General features: G+C 42.0%; 1 long non-coding RNA gene across 1 annotated transcript in view; it reads right to left on the bottom strand.

Annotated features, from left to right (window-relative positions):
• Nucleotides 1-1,770: 1,770 nt before the first annotated feature.
• LOC108547576 (uncharacterized) overlaps nucleotides 1,771-19,202 on the bottom strand; it is a 30,343-nt gene continuing 12,911 nt past the window's right edge. Inside the window, exons 3-5 of the long non-coding RNA XR_001890215.1 lie at nucleotides 12,644-13,128; nucleotides 12,023-12,118; nucleotides 1,771-3,014 (exon numbers count right to left, since the gene is read on the bottom strand). This is a non-coding gene — a long non-coding RNA (uncharacterized LOC108547576). The remainder of the gene's footprint in view (nucleotides 3,015-12,022; nucleotides 12,119-12,643; nucleotides 13,129-19,202) is intronic.

The raw sequence follows: 19,202 nt of genomic DNA, 5'->3' as shown, positions 1-19,202 counted from the left end.
AGATGGCTGGGTGCTTTTTATTTACGTGATTTTGTAATTTGACCACGCGTGAAGGGTAATTGGAAGATAAGGAGTATCCGATCTTTGGAGTTCCATATTCCAATTTATCTTTCTGAAAGTTGTAGATATTCGAACTAAGATTTATTTTAACGAAACGGAAGAAAAATCGATAAATTCTTTAACTTCAGTATACTTCTGAATGGTCTATATGAGAGCCTAAAATAATCGATGTATCAAAAATCTTTTTTCCAGGGACGAATAATTTTATGGCAAGTTTCCGCATGGAAACGAATCTCGCAAAGGTGGATTCTACGATACATGTAACTGCAGGAGAACAGTTAGTCTGTAAATTACAGGGGTTATCTAAATGAATGGATCTACTTGAATAACTTTGTACTCATTAAAATATTCCACGACTTAGAACTCCAATAAGTTATGCAAATCACCGTCAAGGAAACGCAACCTTTAACAAACAAACATTACCCAGCTTACGTCCCAAAACTATCCAAAATCCCGGTGTATTTAAAGCACAGATAAAAACAATGCCATAAATTTCCATTTCGCGTACGTCATCTTATTTTCAACTCGACGTGTGATCCATTTAATTATACTAATCTCGAATGTCAATCTTAACTTTGATATCCTATTTTAGTGTAAAATATACCAATGAAGATACGATAATAATCCACCTACCTGTCGATTTTTTCCTTCAGCAAGAACCTCTTCCGCTTCTCACCCAGGAGATCTCGAACACCTTCACTGCTGCTTTCCTCTGCTCGCGTCGAAACCGTTCCGGAAGTCCTTTAATCTTCCACTTTTTCTATCCGCGTGGACACCATAATTCTCGCCATAATTCAGACACCGATCTTCCGTGACACTTTTGGTCGCAGGAAGCGATTCCGCTTTCACGACGTTTGGATGCGCGGTGCGGCAGGAAGAAGGAGAAATCAGACTCTATAATGATACACCTACGACGTGTGACGGCCACGAGGAGTTTCTCTCTTAGCTCGGTGTTCGCGCGCGTCGTCAAAGGCCGACACGTCGATTGTCTGGTTAATGACTCGCGATCAACGCGATCGGTCCGTAGGACGCGGGCTAAATGTCATCCCCGAGCTGGCTTCTCGTCCCAGGCACCATCAGCTCGCTTCCTTCCTGTTCCCGCGGTCGACACTCATCATTCCTCGTCGTCCGATAAACCGGTATTCCCGAATTCTTCAAGGACCTCCGATTTCGACACTTGCCGTCTCCCCGAGTTTCTAATTCGTAACCTGCGGATCTCCGAGGACTCTCAGTTCGGTGTATCTACTCTTCGCAGAGTACCAACGACGGTACTGCTTTCATCCTCTCGAAGATCATCTATCTGTTCCTTCGAACCACCGGAATCCAATCCTCGCGGAGTGTCAACGCGTCACTCCTGCAGTCTCTGCTCTGGCACTGTATCTCGTTCACTCCAAAATGTTCCCGCCAACGATACCGATCGACCGACCGAACGAAGCGACTGGACTCGTTGGTCGATCGAATGGAAAAATCGTGCAATAGCCGAATACTCCTCGCGGAAGAAGAATCGATCGCGTCTCCGTGGAGCGAAAGCTCGGATCCGCACTCGTGCCGGTCGCCGGCGCTCCAGTGGTACCGCTCTCCGGTGTCTTCCTGGACCTCCTCCAGGCGCTGGGCACCTCGTGCGCGCGTGCAGCTACTCCTGGTAGCCGTCGGAGTGGCAGGTCCGCGCGACGAGGGCAAACGCGCGCTGGACGACTGCGGTTGGCCGGCGAGCGTGCGGCGAGAAGGACGGCCGAAAGGAGGGAGCAGGAGGGACGCAGAGCGTCGGAAAGAAGCGAGACGAAGGCGGGACGGAGAAGGAAGCACCCGAGGCGCAGACGGGGTGGGAGGGTACTCGGGAAGGACGAAGAGGGGAATAGGTGGAACTTTTGGAGAGAAGAGGTCGGGACGAGGACCAGGTTGGAGGAAGAACGAGGTTCATCCGGCGAGGCTGCAGAAGCGACAAGGACGAGAGGTGGAAGATGGAAGAGGCGGATGACCAGGACGAAATGACGTGGACCACGCGGAGGACACGACGTGTCTGAAGTGGGCTCGGCCCGCGAACGGGGGTTACGGGCTTTGCTTTCGATTTGGTCCCCCGTACCCTGTGCCACGAGCGGTGCACGCTTCGGTCGTGGTGCCCGTTGGTGCAGAAACGACTACGTATGGGTGCAGCGGGTGCTGGTGCGAGGCAGCCGGATGATGCGGTTCGGTGAGAACGAAGCGAGATGGAGGATGATGGGAAGGGGTTTATAGAGGGGAGAAGGTGACGGTAGCGTGTCGTCGCGTGCTGAACGGCGCGGGCTGCCCCTGTGGCCCGTGGCCCACCTTGCCCAGGGCCGTGGCCCAGGCGGCCACGGAAAGTCCCTTGGTCTCTGTTCCGGCCCGTTTCTTTCTTTCTTTCTTCCTTTCGCCGCTTTCTTCCGCCGTTTTCTTCCTCTCTCGCCGACACCCACTCCCCGGTTTCGCGAGCGTTACCGTTTCCACGCGAACCATTCAGTCGATCGCTCTACGGCAGAGGGAAGATCGAACGGAGACGGAGATACGGGGGTGGGCGGGCTGAGTGGCTCTTCTCTACAGTTGCCTTTCCTCCTCCACGAGTCCACTGCCGATCCTCCACTCCTACTTCTCGCTGCGATCGAGTCGAGCCTGGCGTTTGGGTGGCTCGACGAGGCGATTCCACGAGGCGGCGGAGCAGCGGCAACCCGGGTCAGGGTTGACTTCGCGCCACGCGGATTCATGCAGCGAGGGGATGATCGTCCGATGGATGGCTGTTCCACGCTTCTAGTTTTATCTTAGGTTCCGTTCTATCGAGTTTGTGCACGGGCAAGTTTCGTTGTATCGGTTCTGGTGCGTCGCAAACGTTTTGGTTAAACCTCTCATAGTGTTTTGGGCGAGATGTCTTCGTGGGTGAAGTTCTCCGTGTATTCCGTCAGCTCCGTGGTTTATTTCTTGAGAATAGAGATTGTTAGTTCCTGTAAAAAGAACGTTAATATTAATCTTCTGAAATTATTCAATAAGAGATGGGATTAAGTATTATTATTTCTGTTTCCTTTTTCTATTTGAGGAGTTTCAATCACAGTCAGCTACTAGGTTATTAGCGAGTGAGCTATAGAGTGTCACATCGTTATCGACTTTTCGTCAATAATATCATTCCATATCATCAATTTATAAATGGTTCCTCGAGGGAGTTCAATATCGTACTATTCTGGTCAGCTTTCGTTAATAATATTCGAAGGTTCATCGTAATCGGGGAAACTCGACATCCTAAGTTCACCAAAGTTCACCCGGAGTACCCGCACGTGATCGTACATGGAATAAAATTTGCCTTTGGGAGCCGGTGAAATTCACGGCGATCTGGCGGATCGATTAATTTCTTTTGTTTCTCGGGAGGATAATTACTCTCGTGCCTTCGTTCGCGAGTCGTTGTTACCGAGTTTTCTACGGTACTTTACGTACATCCACCGGCACGTTTCCGTGCGTGACAATCGCGTCTCCTCTGGCAAGCGGCGTATTGCGGCATGTCGAAAGTTTTTTAACGCCTGAAAACTTTTCTTCACGCTCACGCGACTGCGATCCACGTCTTCTAGTCGTGTTCAATGAAATCGTAACGCAGGCATGTTACATTAACGATATCTATTCCGATCGAAATCGATTCCACGTTTCCTGGTGTTCTACTTTTTCTTTTCCTATTTTTCAAAAATTTTATTTTCCTTTTTTCAAAGAGCAACGAGAAGTTTTACGATTTTCCACGAAGGGTAAAAAGATTACCTTAAGGAAGAAAGCCAAGGGGAAGATGCCGAGGGATAAAAGTAGTAAAGAATTTTATGATTTAATATTTTTAATTTGAGACATTTTTGTGGGGAGTTCAAGTTGTTTATGCGACGCGTTATCATTGAAAAACGGGTATATCTCACTTTTAATTTTCTCTATTTCTTACGATTTATAGGTTCATTTCCTCGCCCTTATTTTAAGGGTTACGATCGATTATCTTCGCGCAACGCTCATAAAATCTGATGGCGTTACAAAAAGTTAGATTAATGTTGGAACGCGGTCGCAAAGCGCAAAATCGACGAGGTTCGATTGCGGCTATATAACGGCACTAAAATTCGATAGTACTGTATGACAAAATATAAAGAACGTGAAATCTAATCGTATTGCAAAAATCGTCTCGCCTACTTCTAAGTTAAGTTAAATACCAGATACAGAAAATACTGAAAATAAGATACGGAAAAGAATTATAACAGTGGTATAAAATTCGATTGCGAAACCAAGATCCCTATAGTTCCATTTACATTAAAAATTCGATTGTTCTCGCATGATAATTACGAACGTGATAATTATTTTATAATTCTTCGAAATCAATGTTGATAAAATATATCTATGGATGACAACTCCAACGAAAACCATTCTTTTCGAACCTCGATTATCTCAAAAATTGGATCACCATTATGTAAAACTCGTAATATTCAATAATTTTCCAAAATTTCTCGAGTTTACTCTCAAATTAAACTATATTTTAATTATTCTATAATCCTCTCAAATCAATACAGTTAAAACACAACATCAAAAAGCGACTGAATAAAGAAATCATTTTCTTCAAACCTCGATTATCTCAAAAATTAGATCACCATCGCGCAAAATCGAATGATATCCAATCATTCCCCAAAATTCCTCCAATTTATTCTCAAATTAAATCGAATTACGATTATTCCACAATCCTCTCAGATCGACAACCCTGTCAGAACCGAAGCGTACAAAGCAACTTCAACGAGGATTATCCTCCCGAAGCCTGGATCATCCGAAAAGTTCGATCGTCCTTACGCAACGTCTGCGGACTTGGATCGCGTTGCAAAAGGTAGTTTCGCCTGGTGCGAATCGCGTGGCTGAGAAGTTAAAGACAAAGACGAACCGACGGAAAGTAGAAATTGGAATGGTTGTGTAATACGCTGGTTCCCTGTTTGAGGAAGATGTAATAACCGGCGGAGTCGTGGCACGCGAGTGCCCCGGAACGCTTCGCGAAGAAGATCCTCCGGTGCGTTCCAGGAACATCGAAGAAGCTCGATCGTCCCATCGGAGTCCTTGGTCCAACTTGGTTTCTTGCGCAACGGACAGTACCTTCTGCTCGACAATTATATAGGCCCTTGGAACCAGACGTCGAATTAAAGCGATGGGTTAAACGGTCCACGCGCGTCCGCGAATCGTCGGTTCGTGCCCGATCACGAAGGCCTTTCGATCCGAAAAGGAGGACTCCATCGATAATTTGCCATGAACGCGCGCGTAAACGTTTCACTGCCATTTTTTGCCCCATGGTCCGCCTTTTCTTCTAAATTCCTTGACGAATTTGACGGTTTCTTCGTCATTCGAGAATTAGCTTTCGAAGATTCTTCGCTATTTCAGTACTAATCCCTCGCAGTGCAGATTTATTATGAGAAACAGTGCATTACAAGATTATTTAATTTTAGGTAGGCACTGCATACTTATTCTATTCGCGATAAATTTGTATAAATTTTTATAACCCTTAGAAATTTTGCGCGTGTTAAAATGAGTTGGAGGTTATGGGAGGTGATTGAGATCAGGGGGTGAAGAAAATGGAGATTAGTGGATGTATTGGGACTTCGTTTCACTTTAGATCGGAGAGAATTATTTGAGAATTATACTGCTACAGGTGTTCTTGGTAACGTGATAGGGGTTTGAGGTTATGTTAAGTTCTTGGAGGGTACTCTCGCGTTTGTGTACGCACGACCTGCTTTCCTCGAGTTGAAGTACTATTTTGGAATAGTATAACGAATATAATTATTCGAATAGAATTATTTAGCGTTGTTTAGTATAATTTAATATTCTTGGAGACGGTGAAATTCTTTTGGGAATAGTTAACGTCCAACAAAAATGGGAAACAATTGTCTATATTCTCAGACAATAGACAAAGCGACAGATTTATCTTTTCAGACGCCGAGCTGTTAGATTCCAATCAATGGATCGTATTTGACTTTAATCCTTAGCACTAGAGAGGCGACTCCCAGTTGCTATTTAATCAGATTCTAAAGATCTATGTTAATTAATACATCAAATTTAAAATTACCCAACGATGCGTGGAATGTCGAAGTAAAATAATCCTACGTCTTAATTTGCATACGATTTCCTATTTACCGTGTTAAAAATATCGCCGACTTTATGACAGAAAGTCTTCGAATTATTATTTTTCTGTCATGAAAAACTCGTCGAGTGCAAAGGGTTACTCAACCTAACATTAACCAACTTGACAAACCCTGGCAAATTTCACCTATATAAAATCACCTAAATAATCACCTAAGTAAAATCCAAGCTTCACGAATTTCTGCCTACTCGTTCTTGAGCAATCCTGGCGGTCTCCTAGTTCCGACAAAGAAGTCAGGCTGTAGCTCATGCAGACGAGATGTCGTGGCTCTAAGAGGACGTAATCTTGGTCGAATCGCGGGGCAGAAATGGACGCAGGAGCAGATCCGCGTGAGGATTGGAAAAATCCTGGCGTCGGGATAATTTAAAAGCCGGCAGATTTGTTTATTAAACCGGTACCGCGTGCCGAGCAAGACGTCAAAGTCAGAATTGCTGGACGTGAAATGGCGCGGCGCGGAGTGCCGCGGGGCACGATCCGAAGAGCCAGCAGGACACCGCAAAGAAATTTACAACCGGTGGTAATTAAACCTGTTCGATGCGTTCGATAAAGGAAGGCGACATCGTGTGCCTCCTATCCGGCACACGTGTATAATAAGTCACCCTGGCTGAAAACGGCCGCGGCCAGGCCTGGTCCTCCTCGGCCAGTGTGTCGCTACCGTTTCACGATAACTCGAAAGAGGATGGCCAGTCGGTTGCCTCGAAGGGACGATTTAGAAGATAAAAATCGAGGCTTCGGTGGCTTCTATGTCCACGGGCCTCTCTATCCGACCGGTTATCGCGATAACTTTCCTTCTCTCTGCCTCGTGTGATACGAATCGATCTCGAGCCGAGCTTTTACGAAAGCGTGCCGACCTCTAAATTATTCTACGCGAACAGGTGCGAAGGCAGAAAGACGAGGAGCCGGTGACATTTTTACCTGTGTGATAATATAAATTGCTGTTAAGAGGAACGGGGGCTAGAGGCCTCGGTGGTTCTGGCGTAATTTCTTTTCGTGGTATTCGGTATCGAGCAGGGTTCTCTCGGGAAAGGCTGTTTAGATAAGGTACATCGTGGTTCGGAATGTAATTTGATCGTAAAATTACAGGTGATGGGATATTTCTACGATGCTTGCTTTGTTTCTGTTTGTTGCTATTAGGTTGGTATTTCGAGAGCTTGAAGGGAAACGAGGCTTTCGCTCGTCCATCTTGCATGTAATATTTATAGTTAGTTAAGAGAGGGTATTTTAATTTTTCGACGAGAGTACCCTTTGGAAATTTTCAGAGTAAATCTAATATCAAAATTATGTACTTCGAAACAAAATACCCTCTCTTAACTAACTATAAATATTACGTCCATTTTTCTAAACACGAATTTTACCCTACAATACATTTGTTTCGAAGTACATCATTTCCAAAGGGTACTCTCGTCGAAAAATTAAAATACCCTCGCTTAACTAACTATAAATGTTATATCTACTTTTCTAAACACGAATTTTACCTTATGATACATTTAATTTTTCGAAGAGAGTACCCTTTGGAAATTTCCAGAGTAAATTTAATGTAAAAATTATGTACTTCGAAACGAATGTATTGCAAGGTAAAATTCGGGTTTAGAAAATAGCAGACGAAAAGGATCTCCTAATCTGTCAGATCGGCTATTGTGATTATGCGAAGCATCGACGAGTCGCGTATTTAATTGTGATACAATGTTGGACGGTTTTTAAATAAGCAATTTAAATTTATAATCTGTTGACTCCGAGATACGGTGATAAACGTTGCTTTTAATCATCAATTTGTCATTAATTTATACACTTTGATAGGCTGAAAGGAGGAAACACGGAGAATGAAGGGGAATGTGGATGATCGAGTTGATAGCCCGATCGCTGAATAGCCTTCTTATGGAAATTGGGAATAACGTAAATTTGTGATTGTAATGAAACGACGATATAAATTTTCAAAGTATAATTTCGAAAGTGTGCCTCGAATTTATCATCGTTCCTTAAGGGATTAAAAAGGGGATTAAACATCGGTTGGCCACGAATATAAGGGAGACATGGCCAGAATGAGGCTCGCATAAAAATTTATCGCTCTTATTTTTATCCTAATATTAATAAAATTCTTCTCTTTTGGTAATTACAAACATTTTGTTATAATTATACCTCTCCTATTCAACTCGCTTATTGTCGAAATAATCCTCCTACCCTGCTTACTCAAAATTACACAGATTAAACATAAGAAATTCCTCCTTTATCCCACCTTATCCATTTTTCCATCAAAATAATTTCACAATTAAGCAAGAATGAATAAAAAAGAAGTCCCACTGCAAATCAGACCAAATTTTTCTCTATTTATCTACTCGTCCTTCGACATCAACTTTGCAAACACATCTCACCCTGTCTAAGAAGATCAAACTCGACCAAGGCTGTCAACATTCGTTATTCTCGCGCGACGTATGGTCTCGTTTAATGGATGACTGACTCGATGACAAACAGTGGAGCAAACTGAGCAGCCTAGGTGTCTATAACGACCCCCCATAGAGTGATTGCGAGCTCTGAACTTTCGAGTGGTGGCACGACCGCAAAAGTCTCCTCTCACCCTCATTCTTCTCCCCCATTTCGTCCGTTTGCCGACGCAGGTTGCGCTCGTTCACGGATCATCGCCGGTTAACCGGTGTTTCGAACGCGTTGCGGTTTCTACAAATGGTACGCTGTTTGAGGAACCACTCCGAACACGATGTTGAAATTTAGGGTTCGGATGTTTAGCATCTGGCACCGAAGTGGGGATTAAGTAGTTTTTACTCGTGAAGAAGTTTGTTGGAACACTAACGAGGGATCAGTTGCGAACGTTCCGTGGTGTTTTCTCATCGTGGAATTTTGTCGAGGTGCAGGAAAGTTCGAGGATTCTTGGTATCGGGTTAGTTTGCTGCTTCTGGAGAAATTCCGGAATCCTGGTGATTTAATTTAATTAGTCGCTTCGCTCGTGTTCGAATTTTATGCAGAATGTTAATGTACGAGATTGCCAGGTACAAAATACAAATATATTATATAAAAATATAAAGAATTTAAGTAACGGAGTCTGACAATCGGTCGAGAGTCACTAGGGCCTCATCTTCAAATGCCCATATTTTCTCCATATAAAATTCTTCCTTATCTATATTCCAAAAATATTTTCAATTCCAAAAGAGTAGCAGAATTATGCTCACAATTCTCGCACCCATGAAATCCAAACTTTTTAAACTAATTTCATTCCAAACTTCCAATAATTTATTTTTCCACATAGAATTGTGCCCTATAGACGATACCACCGATAAAAGAACACTCCATATATTTCCCATCACCATCGTATCATTCGATTCTTCCACTTCTCACCCCTGACACGCATCAGACTCTGTTTACAAAATTACCCATATTTACCAACGATAATCGTGGATCGTAGTCCGACAATAGTACTCGAAATTCGTGCTACGTTTCCCACGTATGTAAGCACGCTGTCGTCGAAACTAGGGTAAAAATTGCGTGGCGTCTCCTTATCAGATCGTGCGCAACGTGAGCCAGAGGGGTAGGCTTGTAATAGCAACGGAACAACCCCTAACGAGGAGAGGATCAGATGGTTCGAACAGATTAATCTATAGCCGGGGTACACCAGCAAGATTACGACAGAATGCCTGTGTCCTGCCCTTTGTAACCGTGTCTCATCGCGGAAATAAGGACAGGTGAACAATTCTGAACGATCATCCTCGCAGGCACGCCTCTGGAATTTGCGCTGGTCTCTGCGCTATCCTCGCCTGCTGCCATTATTCTGGACAAATAGCTGTAGTTTCGAACCATGTCCGACAGTTTCTCAGTAGTTTCTAGTATTTCTTTTTATCTGCGGCGAATAATCGACGAAGGATGCCTTCTCGGTGCCAGAATCTTCATTCCTTATCTTCCACAAAAGAATACGTTCTTCCTCTAGTAGTCGGTGAGGTTTTTGGAGACTTCAATTTTATATCCTTTCTGCAGATTAAGCATGATTTCGTAGAATTAGTAATAATTACATTTACTCTTTGACTTCTTCAAAAGAATATATTTTTCATATCGACGAGAAGAGAAATTTATTTGTCTAAATGAGTTAATAAACAAATAATTATCCGAAATATTCGAAAAAATAAAAACTCGCGAGACCACGCGTTATCTACGTTACAAATCTTCGACTCCCAATAAGATTCCAATGCCTCTCCTGGAAGAACGAACAAATCCTGAATCGACATGCGCTCAACGAGTCTCCATTCTTTCCAGAGAATTGCCCGCGAATTCGCAAAGAGGAAGAAAGCTGAATTTGCTTAAAGAAAAGGAAAAACGGGACGAGAAAAGAGGAAGAAGAAAAAGAGAAACGTGTAACAAAAGAGAAGGGGTGGGCAATTTGCAAGCGATTTGTTCTATTCGGGGAGGCGTGAAAAAGTATGCTGGCCGGGGAGGATGCACGGAAAAAAAGGAGCGACAGCGGAACGAGAAGAGGATTCGACGTGCAAATAAAACCGGTTGGAACTATTAACTACCCAAGAAAAGGGAGCTGAAGAGAAGCAACAAGAAAGGGGAAAGAAAAATAACGCTATCTAGCTAAACAGGGCGAAAAGAGGATAGAAGAGCGATAGTCTTGCGAGAAAGACTCCTATTTCCTCGATGCAATTTCATCGACGGCAATTTCGTCGGAAGCATGCAGCTGCTGCTGCTTCGGGTAACCACCCGACGATATTAGGACCCGGGTTTCCTATTATTTTTTAGGCTTAGGAGTCGCCTTTTTTTCCCTTGGCCGACAGGACCTCGCGGGACTGGCCCTGATCAAACGTTAATTTCGCAAACGAACTGACCGTTTCCAGGGTGGCTAAGATGGAGCAAGAACGACGAAGAGATCGAGGAGGACAGAACTGTGGCGTGCATCGTCGCGATCGGAGACGAAGGGAAAAGAGGGAAAAAAGGAGAGGCTGGTCGCGCAAGGTGTTCGCACAATTTTGATGAAACAATCAGGGCGGCGCCGATTACCATACGTAAGTCGGTAAGAGATTCCGAAACGAGTCGGCTACAACTTAATCTCTCCGGAGCTTTATCATCGTGCAGCTTGCTTTTATTGAGATCGTCCCGGAAACGCCCATCTCCGCTCCAAGATTTTCGCGAACGAGAGTCAGTGACGCGACGAATCGGTTTAGTAGACGAAGAAAGAGCGTTGCGAGCAGGCAGAAGCGACAAAATCAAGTGGTCAAGAGTGGAATAGGATATTCGACACCTGTTTGGCGAGTGACGTCGATGTCGATGATAAAGAATGCTGCCTTGTTAGAAGAACATAGTTGACATCGTCGTATCCGAATTTTCTATTATACGAATTTCACAGCGATGTTTGCATGCTTTAGCACTTTTCTGTGTCTGCTCATTGAAGTCCTAATCATAACGACTCATCGCGTGAAGCTGATAAAATAGGTATGACTATTGGGGAAAGATTTAGTATTTCTTAATTAGACTCTTTTAAATCATAGGAAGCAAAATAATCTCCAAGGTGTAACGTGATTCCACCGGCATTTGCCTGATAGTTTTGCGCGTGGTACCAACGTGGTGCCACCGGACGCCACAGTGTTTAAATAATTTTTTAGTTAAATAAACGAAATTTCATGGAAATAAATGTGATTGCTCTATCAAGATTTCATTATCCAAACGACTTTGTTTCTCTATTAATTCGGATTGGTGTATTATTTGGCAGAGCTACCAAGCTAAACCTGAAATTTTACAGCTGATGTTGGGTCTTATAATTGATATCGACATTTCATTGAATATAATAGATATAAATCACAATCGTGACGTCTGAATCTACACACTTACCGTTGCAGATATTTACATAATCCTGACGGATCCTCTACCGGATGTGCGATGAACGAGCTCGCAAATGTTGTCCCTTTCTTCGCGCAGAAGGCCATGCTGCAAAGACATATGTTATAAGGGCCAATGAATTACAAAATCTATATAACTTAACGTCGAAATACCGATAGACTATGAAATTAAGCTAAAGTGCCATCTTTCATCGAGACAGATCTCATAATCATTACAATCGTAACACCTAAGATATTGTACTTTTATCGTATCGCTATATTCTACTGTCATTCGACAGTTGACGAGGAATACCATACCAAAGAATGAGAATATCGCTCGAATAAAACGACGATTCCTCTGACGAAGTTGCCTGTGAATCTTCCTTTAAACCTACCTGCAAACTTTCCGAATGTCCAGGAGAATTCGTATTACTATCATTAAATATTCATCAAACGAAGCCTTGGAGGCAGTGATACCCGAGTCGTACTCCTCGATACAATTTTCCCAGCTTAAACGCCCTATCGACAGCCGCAAATCCGGCTGAAACTGCGCGAGGGATTAGCCCTCGAGCGGATGGATACGGAAAGGAGGATTAAATCGTTACTTCAGGCTCATGCTTTTCCGCTTGCTTACCCCGTCAGCCAGTCGAGCTTAGTATCCCACGTCGATGGCCCGAAGGTGGCGTTGATTCCCAGAGTAGAGCGTAGGATCGATGACCAGGAGCTTCCATCCTTCTCGTTCCCTCGTCGCTCACCCTATTCCTGCCTCGGCCACGAGAATGATAATATCGCGTAGTCCAACTGGCCGATGACACCCTCGCTGATACAACGGACGACTCCCATTGGTCGGCAGAACGGGTGGTTGATATTAGAGGGTTTCAGCGATTGGCGGCTCTTTGGAACGCCCAGGAAGGATGCGCAGCTGCCAGGACATGCGTAATCCGACGGCTGATCGACGTTCAGACGTGGAGGCCACGGCACGACGAACGACCATTTCCGTGTTGCCTCCATCGTGTCGTCTATGACGAGATAGGTATGGGTGAACGGTTGGGGGTGTTCGACGCCCATGATCACCCTTTTCCGCCCTTCTCGCCAAGCGAAGGCGGAGGATAGGGGTGCCTAGATGGAGAACAGATAGAGGTCATCGTGGTTGTCTTGGATTTTTCCGTTTACAGACTTTCAGGTAATTTAGGAGTGAGAATGACAGGTAACGTGGACCTTGCTCTTAGACAAGTCTTTGGAATTTGATATCGCAGACGTGGGTGTTAGGCGTGGCTAAGTAAAGAACAGACAGGGGTAACCACTGGTGTCTTGGATCCTTGGGTAACTTCGATTCAGGAGTACGAATGAAAATTAACGTGGATCTTGATATGGACTTTGAGGTTAGACGTGGCTAGATGGAGAACAGATAGAGGTAATCGTGGATATCCTTGGCTTTTTCGTTTCTAGATTTTTGGGTACCTTCGATTCTGGGGTACGAATGAAAGTTAACGTAGATCTTGATTTTGTAAGTTGGATACTGGTCGTAGGCGTGGAAGCTAGGCGTGGCTAGGTGGAGAACAGACAGAGGTAACGTCTTGGATCTTTGGATAGTTTCGATTTAGGAGTGCGACTGAAGAGTATGCGAAGCTTGGTTTTAGAGAAGTCTTTGGAATTGGATATTGTGGTAGGCGTTAACGATGGAATTCAAGATGGAGATAATTATAGGTATCTTGGGCTTTGCAATTTCTTGACTTATTATGGATAATCTTGATCTGAGGGCAAGCGCGAGGGATCTATAAATCTTGTTCTTAAGGGGTTCTACTAAATTTAATATTCCGGGGGGATTGATGATAGAAGTCATTAAGAAATTGCGGGGAGGAGGTCGGGGGTATCGAAAGCACGAGTATCAGTGATCTCCGAAGCTTTTAATTTCTGGCAGATTTCTGGAGACTTTATTCCGAAATATCGAGCATGTTTGGTACGTGGATAATTGTTATGGTACTTCTGTCGCTTTTCGCCAGAAATTATAACGCGAAACGCGATGTTCGCATTTTATCTCGGCAAGTGCAGAAATGAAAGAGTATCGTGCCTGAGAGAAGGATCTGATAACCGGCTAGATTTTGCATGTAGATCCTCCGATCTTCGACGACTTTTAAAAATGACCGAGATAATCTATCCGCCGTTACAAGATCTTAATTACATCTGATTATGGATACCATTGTATTTAGAGGTTGCAAAAAATAATAATACATTTCTCACATCGTAGACAGTATAAATCCCACACGATCACTGTTTCCACGAACGCTTTATCTCTGTCATTTTGCTTCTCTTTAGGAATATACGTATCTCGTTCATGGTCGCCATTTGTTCCCGTTTCCGGTGGTCATTAATAAAAAACATCGTGCTTCGAATTAAAATCGATGTCAATCCCAAGTGCTCGGCGCGAATGCTCCGCTCCTACGAAATTGGAAAACGACGCGAGAAAATGGAGATATTCGTCGAAATAAAGATCGCGAATGGCTTTTTATTTTCAGATTTTCGGCCATTCTTTACGCGAAATTTATTCGTTGTCAAAAATAATTTCGCCCCGTAACTCACGCTGGTAGGTGAACATGTGATTATAAGTGGCCTGGATATTGGGAAAATCACGACGTCGAGCCTGGGAATCGAAAGAATCGATGGATCGCGGGTCTTTTCTGGCTTACACGCGGGCCAAGACAAATGTCAGCGTGACATGCCAACCGACTATAAACCTCCCCGCGAATTAACGCTCATTATCGTGTAGCTTAATTGAGGCGAGCATCGAGATTGAAACACGACGTCGAGGTTTGCGCAATGGCATACCGTTGGTGCCCGACACCCGTGGTATTTCACGACGATTGTGTTCAATTCTGACGCTTTTAAAAATGCTAACGAGGGGAAAGTGTAACAAATGCAAATTTTCCTGTCCGATTATTCTATGACGAACGTTGAATTATCGGGAGTTTCCTGAAAAAATCCCACCCGAGAGATTTGTTCGTCGATATTCCTGACATTTATAACCCTAATAATTTATCGAGCCATTACGTAACAATATTCGTTTGCGCTTTGCTTCGACAAACCCGAGTGATTGCCTGTGATTATTCTTTAACCAACGATTTGGCAATTATTTTGAAAATTATTTCGCGTTTATTAAAAACGGTACTAGGAAAATGTATTACACATAGAGGACGCAAGGAATATTTGCGATATAATAATTTGCAGTGCAAAAATAATAATTTACTCAGCATCCAATTTCGTAATAATTCTCGTTTGTACTTTGCTTCGACAAATGCAAGTTCTTGTTTAGGATTATTTTTCAGTTAGTGACCAATTATTTCTATTTCTTAGAAATAGTATTAATTTCTCTTAATACTATTACTACTGTACTAGCTATATATCTGTTACAACTGTAAAACCCAAGATACTATTAATAGTATTAATAGTATTAATTAATAATTATAAGTAGTATTATAATTTCTCAGAAATATTCGTATTAATTGTATGAAAAAATATAATAGATATAATTTATGTCTATTCATAGTGTTAGAAGTAATAAATTATCACGTATTTAATTACGTGATAATTATTACATATCTCATTTATTTATCACTTTCTAAAAAATAAAACTAAGGAAAATTAATATCATCTGTAGAAATTTATAGTGCTTATGGATTCATTTTCACCCCTGACTTTTACGTGTCACGATAATTTCGTACAGAATTGATAATTCGTTTTGCAAACTGAAGTATCGGAAAAGTGATTTCTCGTTGTGCTTTTACAACGTAAATCGCACTAAATTGTAATTTCGCGGGGGGTTTATAGTTTCTTTTGTCGTAATTAAAAATGCATTAACACATGGTTAACGTATTTTGCTGGTTAACGTTAAGATTTATCGACATGTTCTCTGCGTAATGCGTATTCATTTTTCAGGCGCATTACGTTTAGCGCATACTGTAATTTCTCTTCAACAGTAACACAGCCTGATAATTGTTATTTATGAAGAAAATGGAGGAATTTTCGTTCGCCTCTTACGGTTGATATTCATAGAAGAAAAATGTTAATGGCCATGTGGAAATTGCTAAACGCACTGTGTTTAATAAAAGTGAAATTTTAAATTTACCTATCCTCGAATGCGTGCTTACGATAAGCACGTATTCGATTATACGCGTGTGATTATACAAATAGCTTATTTCCTTTGAATTATTGTGTTCTGCAACAAGAAATGCTACCTGCATAGAAAATGCTACTCACGGATTAACGAGCTTTCTTCGATTTCTGAATTCCTGGAAATATTCACTTTCGTTCTACCTTTGATTAACCTCGTGCGATAATATCGTGGTATTTTAAATATTTTTTTATTCTACCTTCTCCAGAAAAGTTATTTAATAAGTCACCATTTTAATAAATTTCAAAGTTACATCATTCCTAGGAAGTATTTGTTTTAACTGGAAATTCTGAAACGTTTCATAACGAACTAAAAATACCAAAAGGAATATTTCTTCGAAAATTGTTTACTGCGAAAAAGAATATTACCTTCAAGCTATAATTTCCATAAATCGAAATGATTTATTATTGCACATCTTATCCTAACGAAAACTGTGATATTACAAATAAAATAAAATAGTATTTCCTTAAAAAAATCTGATTCAAAATATAGTACCTTTTCTTCATTGGTATCTATTTGTAATGGAAGTAATGCAGAAGAAGTACCTAATTCGTACCACTTTGAACAATCTTTAAAACAAATTGAGAGCATTCTAATTTATAACACCATTACTTTTCTTGTTATATATATGGAACTAAGAATTTTAAAAATATTCTTAAAGAATTCTTAAAAAATCTTGAAAAATTCGATTTTTAAAGAATTGCGTGAGGATACTCTTCATCCTCGCTGCATTGCGGCTACAGCAAGTGTCTAATAGGTACGTAATAGGCACATGAAGGCAGCAGGAAGGGTGGTTCAGTTTCCAAGAGTTTACGTTCGAGGAAATCCTGGCTCGAGGCACGATGGCGCAAACCGTGAATTTCGATAATCACCAGCAATTGCTTTATTATCCCAGGCAGGTGGCAATAATGGGCGGTGCTCGGACTCCCGATGCCTTGCAACTTCGTTATACAAACATTCGGAATAATTTTTTAACCAGCCCTTCCCTTCCTCGCCGCAAATTGTCGGGATGAAGTTCGCAACCCCATGGCCAGCTGCGTTATTGCGAAGGACAGAACAGATTCGCGGGATGATCGACCTAATGGCTCAATTTTTTTCCCGGGCACCCTAGCAACCGTGCGAAATCACGTGTATAATTTTCTTCTTAACGCGTTTATTTTCTCATTTAAGTCTTGAACTTGTTTTCTTCTCCCAAGATTTATACACGCTTTCTATTGCATTATATAACCAAATACGATCGGGTGAAATAAAGAAGGGTTTGAAATAAATGGCGAATAAATGGACCCCGCTTGTCTCGAGATTCACTCGGAATTTCCACGTTCCGCGTGTCTTACACGCCAATTAAATTTCTAATTCCTGAACGTAAGTTTAACCACTAATCAATCACTCAGCGCTTCCCTGTCATTTTCAAGATTCATATAACGTCTCGAATATATCAAATTTAGAATGTTTGTAAGTACGTATACCTGCAGTATCTCGTAAAGATACACACAGATGGCGTGAATAATTATTTTAGCAAAATAATCTTTACCTTTTTAGTTCAAATAGGTTCATTGATTCATAGCCAAAAATATATTTTCAAGTAGGCGTAAAAGTACCTAATACTATGGACAATAAGAGTGGAGTATAAGAAACCAAGGACCTAAATGATAAGAGTTATGAAACTTATATGAAAATTGATGAAGAAATTTCAATATAAAATCGAAATTTAGGTTCTTCGTCATTGTCATTGGGGATAAAAGTTCCTCGCAACTATTTGAATCATTTTCTACTCTGCAAGAGTAAATTTGCATACGACAAAACAGAAGAAAAATACTAAGGAAAAATGGTAAAATTGACGAACAACCGAAGAATAAGTAACGCAAATGAATAAAACATAATAATTTTGTATAATTACTATTTACCTGTATGTATAACTGAACACGACATATTTAAACAAGCACCAAATTTGCATAAGAAACTACTGCAGTATAGTTAATATTTTAATTTATGAAATTCTCTTTTTGCAAATATTTGAACAATAGTTGATATCCTATCGAAATTTTTAGGACTGGAAGGATCTATGGATCTTAATCCAATTTTTCGTATCGACTTTTCGTTTTAGCATAAATATTTAATACAAATATACACGAGTCAAGATTATAAAAGTGTCTGACTATTAATGGGAGTAACTGGAGGAAGTTGAACGAAAAATTAAAAGTAGATCAGGTCTCTATTACACTAACCACGAAATAACTCTGTGACCAAGCACGTAATCGCCGAAAGCGCATAAAAATTCCACGTTCCAGGTTTCTCACTTGTCAATTAAGAATCGATGGAACCTCCTTACCCAGCCCAATCGACCTTGCTCTCCAGCCACCTTTTTGCTCGTCTCCGGACTCTCGCCGTGTTTCCTTGGACCAGGGAACCAAGGAACAACGACACGTCTCAGCTTTGGGGCTGGAATTGGGGAAAAAAACGAGGGGACGGGCCCCCGACGCCAATTATCGGCCCTGTGCCAGAAAACGCCGGTAAAAACAATCGCGCGACGCTTCTTCTCGCGGCTAAGCCCAGGCGTATACCCTCGTTAAGGATACCATCGAAATTGCTGAAAGGTCGAACGAAACGCGTTTATCGCGCGAAATTACATCGTTGTTACCTCGTTGCTGCTCGCCAGGGTGTCAAAATACACGAGCCGAGCGTGCCTCGCCCGCGGACACACCGGGAAAAAACAGCGTAAATCGCTGCCGTCGTCGCGATGACCCCCTACAAATTATTCTTAACTTTCGAATCGCACTTCTCTGAATTTCATGCCAATTTTATCATTTCTCTCGCGAAAATTACAGTACCAACGGTGGAAAAGCGTGAAATCGTCGATGAGTTGCCTGGAAAATTTGGAGAATATTGGGATAAGAGTGATGGAAAAGTGAGAACTTATCTTCGATAAGTTGCTAAGAAAATTTGAAGAATATTGGGACAAGAGTGAAGAAAAAGTATGAAATCGTTGACGAATGACAGTAGAAATTTGGAAATATAGAATATTTAA

Source organism: Eufriesea mexicana, unplaced genomic scaffold, assembly GCF_001483705.2.
Source record: "Eufriesea mexicana isolate 0111107269 unplaced genomic scaffold, ASM148370v2 scaffold1121, whole genome shotgun sequence".
In the NCBI taxonomy this organism is placed as follows: domain Eukaryota; kingdom Metazoa; phylum Arthropoda; class Insecta; order Hymenoptera; family Apidae; genus Eufriesea; species Eufriesea mexicana.
The sequence above is the reverse complement of the archived record's forward strand: the minus strand, read 5'-3'. Positions and strand labels throughout refer to the sequence as shown.